We start from the raw sequence: 16,752 nt of genomic DNA, 5'->3' as shown, positions 1-16,752 counted from the left end.
TGTGGAATTAAGTAAGTTCCATGTCTTCTTGTGGATACAGAACATGAATTGACTGTCACTGCTCAACCCTTCTGTAAATAGGTAGCTTGTCATGAAGGACTTGTAGGCCAGAATAATTTAAGTACACTAGTAGCCCCTCTGTTGTCTAGTATAATTCTGTACAGAAACTGATACAGAAAATTGCTTCCCTGATGTACTCTCAGAGCTCAGGAAAAGCTGGTGCTTTTAGTTTGTGCTTCTTCCTACCAGTAGTATTACTGGACTACTTTACTGTGTCACATATGAACATAACAGTCTGGCCTTATATGGGTCCTGGATTTATGCCTAAAAAGTCATGCTCATATGTATCTGCATGTCTCACACGTGCACACATGAAGCCTTAAGGAGAAATTATGACCATGATTAAACTAATAATAATAATAAAAATATTTCTATTCTAAGAACTCTTTTTTAATGTTTCATATTTATGTTCATGGGATGTCAACATAGAATTAATGAAAGAGGAAGCCTTAAAGACTGGTAGACCACAGCAATATAATACATGCAGAAGCTTCTGGAGAAGCCTGAAATCAAAGACATCAGAAATTATTTGGAAATGTCTGCAATTTAAATTGTTGATATCTCCCTATCTTAGCAGTGTAATGTAAATAGGATATCTATAAGAGCAGTATAACATTACAAAGCAAGCAAACAACAGCAACATAAATTAAATGCATTAACTGTATTGTTGAAAACAATAAATATTTGTAAAATATTTGAAGAGAAATTTGCATCTGTCCACAAAGATTAAAGTAAAAGCACTTTATTAATCTATGGTTATGTTATTCAGAAGTTTAAAAATACTCTTCACATGTGACCTGTTCAATGAACTTTTATGTTCATATTGCCAAGAAACACTCAAAATGGTCCTTTTAAAAATAACTTACAGTTAACCACATCAGATTCAGCAGGATTAAGCTAAATCTTCTTTTGATATCTAATGTGCTATACTTCCAAAGCAATTCAGTGGCAGAGACAAATAGTTAAAGTGCAGGAAATTCACATGCATCCCCAGTGGCAACAGATCTTCAGGGCAGTGAGCATGGAAAATAAAGAATTCTTATTTGTGTTTCTTCCAATTTCTTGCCATGTTTCCTCATCCCAGCCAGAACTGCATTGCTAAAGATTCCACAGTGGCCAGTGAAAGGATGAATGGAATTTAGTTCTCTTTTGTGAGCTGTGTGAGGAAAGAGAAAGGACACAGTTAAGCTTTTATTGACCCAACTCCAAATCCAGTGTGTCTAACTAGGAAATTGTTCATTCAGATGGAAGCCAAAAAAGCGTCTATGCCTCAATGTCGCTGAGACAGCAAAATCAATTCAGAAGACAAGAGTTCTGTTTAGTAAGTATTCAAAGGAAGAAAATGTACCTACATCAATAAATAATATACTGAATAGGGCATTTATACTGCATAATATTTTATCAAAGATTCAAGAAATACAAAATTAGTCAGCCTCTCCAAATGTTGGTTTTTCATAGACCAGAAGGCCTAAGTGATTTTTAAAATACAAATAAAATTCTCTTAAGGAACAGAAAGATTCATGCATTTTTCAGTGTCTTCCATATTGAAAAGATTTTGCCTTTTTTTTTTTTTTTACCTTGTTTCCATTATAAAACTACTTATAAATTCAAAAAATCTAGAAATGCTAAGAACTTTCATATAATTTTTCCAATCATACCCCTGGGATTTTTGTTGTTTACAGATCTATAACTCAAAACCAAACTGCATCAATGGTAATGATCAGTTCTATGATACATTGCTGTATAACTGGCCTTTTAAAGTGAAGGCTGAATATGAATAAGTTTCCAGTCCAAACTTTTCCTCATAAAAGATCAGTATTCTTAAGCATCGAGACTTATACTGGTCCATACATTGCTTATTTAATAACTAATGTGGGTGTTCACTAATGGCAATAAGTCAATTTATGTTTATTGCTATCTGTACAGAAAGATAAAGTTGGAACCTATGTATTTAAATCCTTATATATCTATTATTATTTTTAGGAAGACTATGTTTTATTAATATTTGGAGGGCTGATATGTTCAACGCTACTTTCTTAAGCCTTCAGATGAGCTGAATACAGGGTACATAGTGACCTGCTTTCATCTGAGTTTGGCCCAACCTCAAAGTGTCCATCTCTTTCCTTCAGTTACAAAGGAAACTTACAGTGAAGAGACACCTTTTTAAAGTATCTGAGTTAAGGAGATTGGTGTTAGAGAGGTGTAAACTGTCCCAATGTTCATGCCTGATTGTTGAGAATTGTCATGTAGATATCGTCACCTTTTTCAATCCTAATTTGTACAGAACATAAGTTAGTACAGATAGCTTTTAATTTAGGATGTAATTGCAAAATACATACAAAATCTATTTTTGCCCCTACCCTTACACAGATTACTGTGTGTAAGGCATAATGCGTGTGTTTGGGGAGAAGCATGAAATGGCTCTCACAAAAGAGGGAAAGTGAAGAATGATGAACCTCTTCCCTGGTATAAAAAAGCCTCAGTTTTCTCCCCTACAGCAGGGTCAAAATCTGTAACTTCTCACTTGTGGTCATATATATGCTCCTGCTCTATTCCACGTCTGTGGCAGAGATAATCTTAGGGATTTTCTTATCTTCTCATGCACTTAATTATTCCCAGTGCTCCAGCTTATCACCCATCCTTTCTGTCCTATTTTGTAATCTTAAAAGATGTCCAACTTCACTGAGCTTGCCTCAAGAAAACTTTTTGAACAACATTAGACTGCACATTAAACTATATTGAAGGTAAGAGTTAAGTGTAGGTTATGTCAAAACCAAACATAGATATCCACTGAGCAGACTGTTTGCTTTTGCATCTGACTCACTGAAAATGTAAAGTGAAACGTTTGTAGAGTGTCTAACTCACATTAAGCTGTTGCAGAAAACATTTTGATTGCTTCAATTAATCATAAAAAAAAAAAAAAAACACACCCCAATTCATTAATCTGTAAATTGTGGGCCACATGTCAGCTTCTTGATGGATATCGTGTGAGATATATGCCCAAGCCTCCAGTTTTCTCTTAGTACCAAGAGTTTGCAAATGTCTTATGATCTGCATGCTAGGGGAAAGTCTGTCCCTCTTATGTCTCTTCTGTGATCACTGGTTGATGAGAGGCTCAACATGAGCTCACAACATGTGCTTGCAGCCCAGAAACCAACTGTTTCCTGGGTTGCATCAAAACAAGGGTGACCAGCAGGTCGAGGGAGGCGATTCTCTCTCTCTACTCTGCTCTCCTGAGACCCTACCTGGAGTACTCTGTTCAGCTCCAGGACTCCCAGCACAAGAAGGACATGAAAGTGTTAGAATGAGTCCAGAGGAGGGCTGCAAAGATAATCAGAGGGCTGGAGCACCTCTCCTATGAAGACAGGCTGAGGGAGTTGGGGATGTTCAGCCTGGAGAAGGGAAGGCTCTGGGGAGACCTTATAGCAACTTTCCAATAGCTAAAGAGGGCCTACAGGAAAGCTGGGGAAGGACTCTGTCAGGCAATGAGTGTAGTGATAGGAAAAGGAGTAATGGTTTTAAACTGAAAGAGGGTAGATTTAGATTAGATATTTGGAAGAAATTGTTTACTCTGAGTGTGGTGAGGCACTGGAACAGATTGCACAGAGAAATTGTGGATGCTTCATTCCTGGAAGTGTTCAAGGCCAGGTTGGATGGGACTTTGAGCAACGTGGTCAAATGTGAGTTGCCCCTGCCCATGGCACAGGTTTGGAATTAGATGATCTTTAAGTTCCCTTCCAATCCAAACCATTCTATGCCAGTATAATTAATACTTTTTTTTTCTTTTTTTTTCTTGCCTGTGCTCTTTTACACCTCCAAATTTTGCCTATAATGACCTCACAGAGATGAAAGCTGACACTTCTTTAGCAGAAGAATACACCTCTGTCAAAAAACTGTTGAGTGTATTTGTAGTTGAACGTATTTTCTTATTTTTCTTGTCAACTCTTTAAAATTGGTTATCCAATGAGTTGCTTTATACTGCCTTTTCACTCAGCCTCCGTTACTTTCTTCTCCTGAGCCACGTAACTGACTCTAGGTGTTTTGTGACTATGTGTACCAAACATGGATCATGAAACACAATCATTCTCTATAGTCAAAAAAGGCCAAGATATAATCTGATTATATAAAGCTGTTCAAGCACTATTTTTTTCCCCCACTAATATCAACGCACTTCATCTTAGGTAAGGAAGAACAATCCTTTTTTAATCAACTTCATAGAAATTAATCTTTAATGTGTACTAGCTGTAATAGATTATAATGTTATTCTCATGATATTAAATAAAGAACTAAGACTGTGGGACACTAACTTCCATTTTTTACTTTTGTGAAATATCAACAATTTCTTTCTCTCTCTCTCTCTTTCTTATTTCTTTATTTTTATTTTGGGAAGGGAAGTTTTTAAAATCTCTAGTAAGGGAAATAAACAAAATCATTGTCAATTCATAGCATAATAATACAAGCTTCGGCTTTACATAATGACTATTTCGGAATGCCTGAATTCAGTTGAATGCTAACTTTACACAGAGTTTGGTGTAATTATTTAATTAATGGAAATGAAGCATTGCAGCACTGAAGAGATTGAATAACTGTTGAAGGACACTGGATAAGACCCATGGCTTGACTGCAGCTCAGGGTAATTCACATATTCAAATAATGAAATAGTGAATTTTCATTGCTTGTCTCTCTGTTCCTTCTTTCAGCTTTGCGTCATGATGGAACCAAAGAAATCTGTCTTCCGCCAGACAGCAAGAACCTACGTTGCTAGGGAAACAAGTTGACTGCAAAAAAAAACGTTAAAGGTGGCTCATTTCCAAGTCACCATTTTTCAGGAGTTTTTTTTTTTTTTTTTAATTTTAATAAAAACACCCACACTGGCAAAAAAGCCCTGCGGGAAGTTTTATAATCAATAAACCTGTTATGTGTAGAGAGATTCTGAATCAGAAATGAATGTTAAGCAGGTGACAAATAAACACCAGTATTTCTCAATTTTAAAAATATGAAAACCCATAGAGGAAGTACATAAAAGTTTTAGGAAAGTTTTAAAGAACCTATTGAGAAAGCATCTGCTTAACTAAGAATTGGTTGCTAGGATTTACAAAGATTGTCACAAAGTTGTTCCAAAATCTGCTTCACTGAAATGCTAACTGGGTGAAAAACCTGTTCTTAATGTTAAAAGGGTTGCATGGGATTAAGCTGCATGCTTCCCATTCAATCAAAAGGAATCTGTACAGTTAAATTTAAGTTCAGTCCTTTGGAAACACTTATTTTGCATCATGAGTACAGAAATGGTTCAAGTGCAGAAGAGGAAAAAAACCTGTTTTTCAGTTACAAATACATGACTCAGTGAAAATAAGGAAAGGAAAGAGAAGGGAAGGGAAGGGAAGGGAAGGGAAGGGAAGGGAAGGGAAGGGAAGGGAAGGGAAAAGGGAAGGGAAGGGAAAAGGGAAGGGAAGGGAAAAGGGAAGGGAAGGGAAAAGGGAAGGGAAGGGAAAAGGGAAGGGAAGGGAAAAGGGAAGGGAAGGGAAAAGGGAAGGGAAGGGAAAAGGGAAGGGAAGGGAAAAGGGAAGGGAAGGGAAAAGGGAAGGGAAGGGAAAAGGGAAGGGAAGGGAAAAGGGAAGGGAAGGGAAAAGGGAAGGGAAGGGAAAAGGGAAGGGAAGGGAAAAGGGAAGGGAAGGGAAAAGGGAAGGGAAGGGAAAAGGGAAGGGAAGGGAAAAGGGAAGGGAAGGGAAAAGGGAAGGGAAGGGAAAAGGGAAGGGAAGGGAAAAGGGAAGGGAAGGGAAAAGGGAAGGGAAGGGAAAAGGGAAGGGAAGGGAAAAGGGAAGGGAAGGGAAAAGGGAAGGGAAGGGAAAAGGGAAGGGAAGGGAAAAGGGAAGGGAAGGGAAAAGGGAAGGGAAGGGAAGGGAAGGGAAGGGAAGGGAAGGGAAGGGAAGGGAAGGGAAGGGAAGGGAAGGGAAGGGAAGGGAAGGGAAGGGAAGGGAAGGGAAGGGAAGGGAAGGCAAGGCAAGGCAAGGCAAGGCAAGGCAAGGCAAGGCAAGGCAAGGCAAGGAAAGGAAAGGAAAGGAAAGGAAAGGAAAGGAAAGGAAAGGAAAGGAAAGGAAAGGAAAGGAAAGGAAAGGAAAGGAAAGGAAAGGAAAAAGGGAAGGAAAGGAAAAAGGGAAGGAAAGGAAAAAGGGAAGGAAAGGAAAAAGGGAAGGAAAGGAAAGGGAAGGAAAGGAAAGGGAAGGAAGGGAGTGGAAGGGAAGGGAGTGGAAGGGAAGGGAGTGGAAGGGAAGGGAGTGGAAGGGAAGGAGTGGAAGGGAAGGGAGTGGAAGGGAAGGGAGTGGAAGGGAAGGGAGTGGAGGGAAGGGAGTGGAAGGGAAGGGAAGGGAAGGGAAGGGAAGGGAAGGGAAGGGAAGGGAAGGGAAGGAAGGGAAGGGAAGGAAGGGAAGGGAAGGGAAGGGAAGGGAAGGGAAGGGAAGGGAAGGGAAGGGAAAGGGAAGGAAAGGAAAGGAAAGGGAAGGAAAGGAAAGGGAAGGAAAGGAAAGGGAAGGAAAGGAAAGGGAAGGAAAGGAAAGGAAAGGGAAGGAAAGGAAAGGGAAGGAAAGGAAAGGGAAGGAAAGGAAAGGGAAGGGAAGGAAAGGGAAGGGAAGGGAAGGGAAGGAAGGGAAGGGAAGGGAAGGAAGGGAAGGGAAGGGAAGGGAAGGGAAGAAGGGAAGGGAAGGGAAGGGAAGGGAAGGGAAGGGAAGGGAAGGGAAGGGAAGGGAAGGGAAGGGAAGGGAAGGGGAAGGGAAGGGAAGGGAAGGGAAGGGAAGGGAAGGGAAGGGAAGGGAAGGGAAGGGAAGGGAAGGGAAGGGAAGGGAAGGGAAGGGAAGGGAAGGGAAGGGGAAGGGAAGGAAAGGGAAGGAAAGGGAAGAAAAGAAAAGAAAAGAAAAGGACCCCCAGCTCAAAATGTATTTCCATTTTCTTGCATAAGAACAACAAATTCCACTAACAGCAATGATGTAATGGTAAAGGGCGCTTGCAGAAAATAAAGCCCAATGTGTTGAGGTGTTAAACATTTTTATGTTTTTTTCCTAATAAAATGAATTAACAAGACACCGTGAAACTATCTGAGACAGAGATCTTTCTTGAATTACAACACAACACAATCTGACTGAATTTTCTGATTCTGATAATGACCCAAAGGCTGTATTGCAGGAGAATGTATCCCATCTAATTCAGATGACTATTTGTTTTTTAGTACTGAAAAAGAAAAGGAAATTTTAGCAGAATATATTCACTTGGGGGCAGTTCACTGAGTGTTCATCCAAGACCCAGTGCTGCATGTAAAAGAGCACATGGTGATCTCAGTCTTCTTCCCTTTTGTATCATCTAACCTACATGCAGGAAAGGTCACGTGCCTGCGTACCTATAAAGTGGAACATCTGGGGCAAGCTGAGGTGAGTGTTTGTATAATGGAGTATCTGATTATGAAGTTCTATCAGGTTATGTGATTCTTTCACTGACAGATCTCACAGGCTCCTGTTTTGTTAGGTTATATGCCCCAAAACATCAGCACAGTGGGTCCCCTAACTGACGCAACATGTGCAAGGGTTTAAGACTACAATGCTAGGTGCCAAGTAGTGGAAACAGCCAGACATGTAAACAAAGGAGTTCATCTGCAATGCATGTTGGACTCTTGCCTGTGTGTTACAGGGTCCCATCCACACCTTATGGAAAACTTTTTCTTATTTTACTAGACAAGTAGTCCATACTAATGCTAACATTTCTAGTCCCAACTTGAAGTGGAAGAGACTTATTCTTTACATGGCCTGGGGACTAAAGTCTGATTGTTTCTTGAGCAGTCTGCTCTCATGGTTGTTGTATGAGACATGAAAGTGCTCACTGATTCTTTTCGAAAATCAAGTAACTTACAGAAATATCTGTTTTGATAATCCTGCTGGGGCTTGTTTGTGAGAGTGATTCTGAGCAGTACAGCAGTTCAGACTGGTATAGACTGGTATAGATATGACAATCAGAAAAAAAAAAAGAAAAAAAAAAAGTAAATTTTGGTGCTCAGCGGTCTAGCCAGGGATCTAATGAATACCAAGACAACTGAATGTTAAACTTAAAACAAATGGAAAGGTCAAAGATCATATCTACCAGAGATTATTGCACAGTTTTAAGAACCCTAAATTAACGCAGACTCAGGCAGTTAACAGTGCACAGATGCAGCCATAATGCTTTCAATCCCAAATAGTCTCAAGCAGAGCCAGAAGAGTTGTCTCTGCAGCATGCCTTTCCTTAATTTCAATTTTTTGCCTCTGTGGAGCCAGGGCTGGTATCTCTGCAGCAAGGGTATTGATACACTCTAAACCCATAGGACACAAAGAAATACTATGAATAATTTAGCATGTAAACTGGACTTCCCAGTTTACCTGCCTGTGCTTTAAATACAAACCCATTTTTCATGATAACAGGATTAAAACATTAAGCATGCTTTGCATGACCTTTACATCTTTTCAATAAAAAATTACTTTAAAGCAGTACACAACAGATAAGTTTTCTAACAGATAGACATCAATTTTAGTTTTATTTACTTGCACGACTATCTTTTCTTTTTTTTTGGGGGGGGGGTGAAGACAAGAATAATTTTATCTAATCAGATATATAATTAATTTGCTGTTAATTGTTTCCCTAGAAACAGCAGTTAATATGAGGTGTGTAGGTAAAAGTTGTAGGACAGTATATGAAAAACTATTGAGAACTATGGGGAGCATAATTTGTAAGATGCTTGGATCTTTGGGGGGGATGTTACAAGTGCAGGCTGCTGTGTAGCTTTTTATAGGAATTTAGAAGACGGTAGAATGAAACTAGTTGTAGACAAATGTTCCTCTGATCCTGAAACAACTATTGTTTATTATAGGGTCTCCTTTATATGAGAAGAGACAAAAACTATCCAACTGGATTCTTAGTTGAGCTGCCATGAGATTGATGGATGAACTAAGTGGCGTTGGGTGTAGAGTTCTGTAGTGGAAGGGCTAGTGGTCCTTCAACACTTGTGTTTTATGAGTTAGCAACCATCTGAAAAAACCTCTGATTGTCTTCTGAAAATACATCAAGCTATGGAAGAAACAGTTGATTCAGGAAAACTGAATAAACACATAAATGTAATTGTGCAGGCAGAATGGACTTACAAGTGAATACATTCTAAATAAAATAAAATAAAATAAAATAAAATAAAATAATAAAATAAAATAAAATAAAATAATAAAATAAAATAAAATAAAATAAAATAAAATAAAATAAAATAAAATAAAATAAAATAAATAATAAAAATTATCCAGATGAATCTTTTCTGCACAACAGTATGCAACAAAGCATGTAGGTAGAAGTTGTCTTTTTAGGCATTGTACTAAAATCATACCACTCAACATCTCATCAGCATTTATTTCTCAGCTGAAAACTCCTGGTTGAAACTGCTTCAGATTCAGAAAGCAATTACTAGCATTACAATCCTCTTACGTAAGTTTAATTACTAGACCAGGTAGGAGTTCTGGCTTCACAGGACTGGGTGTGCACTCCAGCCAGGTCCCAACTTTATTTTGAGATGAAACTTGGGCACTGTTATCTCTCTGTGTCATGAAGAAGAATTACAAGAGGATATGACAGAAGTTGTGTCTTAGTGTGCCCTGCTAGTCCATGAAAAGAGAGCCAGACCCAGAAATGAAACAAAATAGATATAAGCACATTAAGTCTGAACACATTTAAGGAGAACAGCTTGTTAAGAGGTCTGAATCATTTGTATAATAGTTTAGGTACAAGCCCAAGCTCTGTGGTCATATAATCATCAAAATCTTAGTGGACAGTATGTGAGAGAAGGAGTTTCCCTTCCTGCAATAATTTCTTATTCAAGTACTGATCTAACCCCATGGCAGCTCTGTAGTCTGTGCTCTTCAAAGTACAAATGGTGTTTGCATTACCCCTTTCTGATTCTCTTTCAATATGAACTTCCTTAACTCAGCACAATCTCCACTCATACTTAATCTCTCAGGAGAGGAAATTCTCACAGTCCTGATGTGCACAGCAATTCTGCTACATTACTTTCTTATGAAGGAGCAGTGGCAAGGGATGGCAAAGAAGATTGTGGCCTGAAAACAGGAAGGTGGTACAATTAATATGTTTACCTTGGGCTGAGGAAGTGAGAAGAGAAGAGTGGTGAAGATGCTGCTAAATAACAGCAAGCTAGGTCTGATCCTCAAATTTGATACCTCATGGTAGATAGACACCTTGGGATGCTTGGCCCTCAAGCACACACTGGCTGTGTCTATGCTATGTTGCATCAAGAATCAGAGAATCATAGAATGGTTTGGGTTGGAAGGGACCTCAAAAATCATTTAGTATCAACCCCCTGCCATAGGCAGGGATGTCATTAGGGTCCTCCAGGACCCTAAGCCCATCCTCTGGGCTTCTTGTTCACAGGACACACATCCCTTTAGTCTTGTTCATACTGCCTTTTGGAAGCATTCCTAGGAGTGAACGGGCCAAGGCAGAGATGGAGGAGAGAGCTGATTATTTGCCAGTGTGAATGGTCAGGCATCTTCTTCCCCGGTCTTCAGAATTTTAGCACTGTTGACATTGCTTGCAGGGGCTGGAAGCACAGAAGAGGAAGTGTTTGGTCTGTGTACATTAATGCAGGATGAAAGGCAAGACTGGTACTGCAATGGCACTGTAGCACAAGTGTCTGTGTAGTATTGTCCAGTATAGTATAGGCCTAGTGGTACTGCTATGATATTGGCATATTACTTAGCTATGGTGCAGACTATGGTGCAGATACCGTAAGAGCTGTGGAGCAACATGGGAAATTCAGATACAAGTCCTAGTGGATTTAGTGTATTACCAAAATTAATGTTTCTGGATTGAGTGAAAAAGTGTCAACAGCCTCACAATTCTCTTCAGTTCTTTAGGATTTTTTTTTTTTTGAGATTTATATGACTACTTCTCAATCTAAGGGTTTGAAATGAGACTCAATTTAACTACAGTATAGCTTTCTAACATTTCTTTTCAAAGAGATTTTTATTGTTCAACATGTTTTAGGAAGTGCTTTTTGAATAATTTCAAGATGTTTTTCCCTTTTAGAACCACAGGGAAAATTGCTAATTTAAAGCATTTGGCACACCTTATTATTCTCTTCTTTCAGCAGACCTGAATCTATCCTAAATAAACAAGGATGAAAGAGAAAGAAAATTACATTTATCACAGATAGAGATAAATATACTGAATGTGAGATAGTTCTTTAGGTTCCGTAGTTATTCTAATAGCTGGTTGCACTATTTATGTAAAGAATTGTTTCTATATTGTATAGTGAGACATATCTTCTAGATAAAATTCTCTGACAGTTGGTATCAGCATCACAAGAAGAGTGTTGATGTACAGTTTAGCTTTTCATCAGTGAAAAGGTGCTTATTTGTTTCTACCCTATCTACCCTTTAGAACATGTTATCACCGTGCTATCTCAACACAGGCACTGGATATAGGTAACAGTAGGATTTGGGATCAATCAAAATTCCAAGTTATACTGTTACATAGTGAAAGAAACAAAACACAGTAACATAATGCACTCAGTGTGACATGGCACTGAAAACCAGAAAGCATCAAAATGTCTATTCCACTTGGTGTTCTAGGGTATAATTCTTAACAACATTATCTGTGCTGTAGTATCACTCTGGCTGCTATACCGTGGAATAGTTTCCCTTGGGCTAGGCTAGAAAATATGCATATGAAGACATGGAAACCGCTAAGATGTCATGTTGGTTAACTATAAACTAAAAAGGAATTTTTTTCCTTCCCCACGGAGTTTCATAGGAAGAAAGCCTGTAGAAGTGATGTAATACTGTGTGTGGGTAAAGCTGATAGGAGCATTCATGAACCATAGTACATCAGCATCAATGATGTTTAGTATGATCAGAGCAAAACAATATCAAGACTATGAAATTTTAAGATCTAGCTTGTAGATTTGATGAAAAATATATTTTTCTTTCATTGTTCTAGATTAATGGATACACAACAAATAAAAAATCTTGTGTTCTTTCATATTTATTTGTTTAACCACACTTTTGTAACATCCTGTGAGCAATCTGCGATACAAAATTTTTTCTATATACATAATTCCAATAAAATCCCTTATGACCAGTACAAAAATAGGAAACATGCAAATGAAAAAGCTTATCTGTTGTACGTTGCTCTGATAAGCAATTCGGAAAGAGACTACTCTGTGTGGAAGGCAGACAAAAAAAAAATAAATTGGGTAAATTACACTTAGGAGTAGCATCTTTCTCCTTCATTTACTATATACAAAGTTAACAGTAATCAGATTCTGGTAGACTTTATGTGATAAAATATCTTAGCACCTCAGAGATTATTTCTTCTCATTCTGATACAGATATCTAAAATATATCAGTGTAATCATTCTCTAAAAGTGTTTATTTCTTCCACTGCCTTCCACTTTTCATAAAGAATGACTGACTCATGTGTAAGCATCTAAACTTTAATTGTCTAAACTTAGGTGAGATGAATATATCTCCTTGCCTCCTCAGTTAGAGGATGCTTTAATTGAACATTTAAAATTGGATGGGTCTAGAGCTCCATCCTAGATAATATATTTTTCATTTTTATAGTCATTTGGACAGGAATTCCCTTATATTTATTTCTGAGGAGAAACAGAACAATTAGGTCTAACAGATAAATAACATAAAGAAAGAAATTCAAGATTTTATCAGGGGATGGACAAAGAAGGAGAAGAAGAAGGAGAAGAAGGAGGAGAAGAAGAAGAGGAAGGAGAAGAGAAAAAAATAATTTAGGAATAATTTCAGAGTAATAATATTTTAGGAATGATTTCCTATATTCTTTAGCTGTTGTGTCCTTAAATATTTCAATTCATATTTTATATTCTTTATTTGAACAAAATAATGTGTACTGTATACAAAAGACAAATGTTTTTCTTGATTGTTGCTGTTTGCAGTTACATATTAATCTGATGTTTTGCTGCTTTCAGAAGAATGAAGACCAGAAAGTGAAAACATATCCACAAACATCAGTGTATTACAAAACTGACACACAGTCAGTCCTTTTACAGGCAAAAGTATTATTCCAGTATAAAAAATAAATAAATTTAGTTGCATGAAAAAATGAACACCATGAAAAAAAAAACTATTCTTTTAGAGTATACTGCTTTACTTGTTATCAGCATAGATTTCCACCTTTGGTTTTCTTTATCAAATGGGTGAACTTAATACATCTCAGCATAGGCATAACATGTACTGAAATAATATGTTCTATATTTTAGGGATTGGGCCAATTCCAATCACTACACAATGGAGGGATTATACATTAAAAAAAATGACTGTATGCAATCAAGAAGAAATTTTAATTAATCATAAATAGAACTGCTTTAGTGGAAATAACTTGACCAGACATTTCAAGGTTTGATCAGCACATCACAGCGATTAAGAATACTTTTAACTTGAACAGACAGAGTCCCAGAGAGTCATTGCAGCCTGAAAAACTTTAGAAAAGCTAGTGTGTACAGATCACACAATGTCATTGTTTCTCTTAGTGCTTCCATTCCATTAGGAACCAATGCAGGACTCTTCTAACTTCCGAGAAACCTTCCAATATCATGCTGTCCTGGTCAACACAGAAGCAACAAAGATTACAAGAAATCAAACTACAACCTTTTATCCCATGTTCTGTGTATATAAAGCAAGGAGTCAGCTTCCCTTTGAAGTACTAATTGACTGTCTGTATCAATCAGCACCTAATCCCTTTCCTGCATGCATTTAGGTCTCCACAGTAACTGAGCTGTCTTTCTCTCAGGTCTAGGCTGTGAAGCACTTACAGTAAACATGTAGTATGAAAAGGCAGTAATTGATCTCAGTCTTAGAAAACCCATCTGAAAGCAACTAGACTTCCTAATTTGTGCTTTAGTCTAACAGCAAAAAGATGAATATGAGTTAAGAGAAAAGAACTTTAGAAGAGAGTACATTAAATAATTATCAGTGAAAAGAAGAGTCATCTGATTTATTTTTTTCCTCCCAACACAGATAATCGAGGAATGTGAGGGCATCAAAGATTTAGTGATTGTTCTGGGTCCTTACATTTAAGGTTGGAAATATAATCACAGATAATTTGCTTGATGTTGATAGGCTCAGCTCCAATCACTACCTTGTTCATTACAAGAATTGTTAGTAACAGACCTGAAAGACACATTTCACCTATTGCTGGGAGCATGCTACACACACAAGTGATCTTTCAGAGCTGATAGCTTTGTGGTCTAGTGACCAGGCAGCTGAAGTGAGTTGCATATATTTGATTGCAATTTCTGCACCACCCAGAAAATAGTAATCAAGAAGGAGCCCACTTGGAATACCAGTTTGCAAAAGGATAGAAGGGAAATGAAAGGGACATAGTAAAGGGGATTTGAGGGACATTTTTCAGCAAGTACTGGGTTTGTGAGTTATGAGAGAAATAAAAAAGAAAAAAAAAAAGACAAAAAAAAAAAGACATAGACCATAGTAAATGACCAAAAATGCAGATCTTCAGTTGCTTAGTAAAAACAACAAAACAAAACAGCAAAACCACCACCAACAAAAAAAGATCTTGTAGGAAGCACTCTGAGTAGCAAAAGTTTAGTGGATTTAATGAACACTGACTATTCAGAAAATGTCTTTCTTTTCTTTGAGAAAGTTAAGAAAACATTTATATTTTAGGACTTTGATAGCTTTTCTACGATAAGTTTTTTTTTTTTTTAAGTTTTAAAAGAATGAACATTTTCTAAAGAAGAAATAATAAACTGATAGCATGTAGCATCTACGCTCACTACTTACTCCTAACATAAAATAAAAAGTATTTTGCATACTCTTTTATTTATCTTTTGTAATGTTAAATAATTAACCTTTCAGGTTCAAAGATTAAAAATAGAGAGGTTTTATATTCATTCAGACATTTGCTTAAGAGGAGCTATGCCTACACTACTACCACTGGAGAGCTCATAGCATGGATCTAAAGGTAGAAAACTGTAAGTACTCAATAAAAACATCAGAATAATTCTTACCTTTTTAAGACTTCAATTTTATAGTTAAGTAGTTGACATGCTGGGTTGAAAAGATTTTCTCTCAAGTATAGGGCTCATTTATGTCGGTTGAATTAAAATAACCAGCAATTTTATGTGTCTCCATTTTCGGGTACCTGGCTTGTCATATCATGGGGTAAGGTTTAGTTATTAAGAAACATTGTTTTCTGGAAAGTTATTGTACTAGTCTGCTTGGAAAAATCTTTTCTAGCTTTTGTTACGCAGTCACAGTTAAATTTTAACTGAAATATTAAATTAGCTTGTTATTAAGCCATTATTTTCAAGTGGTCTATCAGGGTTTCCATAACCACTTCTTTTTTATCTTTTTATAAAGTCCAGCTCTTAGAAGTGAATTAGTTTTGCCCGTGTCTTGGGTGGTCACTTTACATAGATTTCTGCATATGACCAGAATTGCAATAAAGACAGACCACGTAGCTGTGTAGCGAGAAGGTCAAGACAGAACTGACTGTAGAAAAACAAATAAATCAAACAAACCCACTTGTGCAACAGCTGTTTACACCTTAACAACTTTTTATCTCTGCAGCTCCTTGAGCAGCAACTACCCAATACCAATCCATGTGACAGTTTCTTTCCCTTTCAAAAACTGTCTAAACTGTCTTTTCAAAAAGATGAAACCTGAAGCCTCTCCCCCACTGTCATGCTTGTCTTGCCCTGCCCCTGACCCGGTGTTATGGCTCTATTCAGATTTGTTAGTTTAGGGGGAGAACTTGGAGCTACACCTCTTTGGGCAGAGAAGGGTCCATCTAGAGAAGGAAAGCCCAGCCTGCAGAACAGAGAATTCCCTGTGAGAAGGACAGCTGAGAAGAATTAGTTGTGTTTAGACAACAGGTGTTTCTTATGTTTATTCTTATGTTCCTTTCGCCTGCCCATTTAAGAACAGCCTTTGGTGAGTCCTTGTTTGTCACATTATCTGCCTGCATCCTTCAAGAGCCTAAATTGATTGCTTTTTCCTGGGAGTCATGCAAAGAAAATTTAGCTCCAATTCAGACATCTGAATTAAATCTAGATTGTCAGCCCTGTCATGAGCTGAATACATGACCACCTACCTATATCTTTTCTAGGGCAACCCAAAAACAATTTATACAAACATAATCTTTAACAAAAATATTTTTAATCAAAATATATTTAATTACAAATCTTAAAATAGAGTGAGAAATTCTGATAATGGCAATAAAAGTACATTATTGTACCTTGACTCACGACAATAACTACTAAAATTACATTATGGATACAAGTGTAGAATGGATATATAAAATTGAATAGTTCAGAGTTCTAATCAATAGATTAGAATGGTCTGAAAAATGCTGGATTTTGGCCAATGAGTTACTTGTAACATGTAGGAGGTGGACAAATCTAAATAACCTTGAGATAAAATGACTAAAGAGTAAATAGGAAGATTCATACCTTAGTTTATTGCCTGGAGAATTTATTTTATAATCTTTGTGTTAAATGAAAAAGTATAACATTTTAAAGCCAGAAGTGCTTATTCTGAGTTACTTCCATGATTAATGTCCTTACAGTTTTCACTAAGATTAAAATATTGCTTAATCAACTGTAAGTAGCAAAAGGGAGTTTCTGAGACA

The 16,752-nt window shown here is 37.3% G+C and overlaps 2 long non-coding RNA genes across 5 annotated transcripts in view; one reads left to right on the top strand and one right to left on the bottom strand.

Annotated features, from left to right (window-relative positions):
* LOC308187801 overlaps nucleotides 1-5,588 on the top strand; it is a 136,804-nt gene extending 131,216 nt beyond the window's left edge. For all 3 annotated transcript variants that reach the window (XR_013944915.1, XR_013944916.1, XR_013944917.1), the window contains one exon: nucleotides 4,761-5,588. This is a non-coding gene — a long non-coding RNA (uncharacterized lncRNA). The remainder of the gene's footprint in view (nucleotides 1-4,760) is intronic.
* A 6,174-nt stretch (nucleotides 5,589-11,762) lies between these two features.
* Nucleotides 11,763-16,428, bottom strand: LOC308187800. Of its 2 annotated transcripts, none has more exons than XR_013944913.1 (3): nucleotides 15,648-16,428; nucleotides 15,131-15,264; nucleotides 11,763-13,704 (listed from the first exon to the last, which is right to left on the bottom strand). It is a non-coding gene; the product is annotated as an uncharacterized lncRNA (long non-coding RNA). The 2 variants fall into 2 exon arrangements; XR_013944914.1 differs by having other exon boundaries at nucleotides 15,889-16,426.
* Between the last annotated feature and the right edge of the window lie 324 nt (nucleotides 16,429-16,752).

Source organism: Anser brachyrhynchus (assembly GCF_964034855.1).
Source record: "Anser brachyrhynchus genome assembly, chromosome: 1".
In the NCBI taxonomy this organism is placed as follows: domain Eukaryota; kingdom Metazoa; phylum Chordata; class Aves; order Anseriformes; family Anatidae; genus Anser; species Anser brachyrhynchus.
This window is presented reverse-complemented; position numbering and strand designations above follow the sequence as displayed.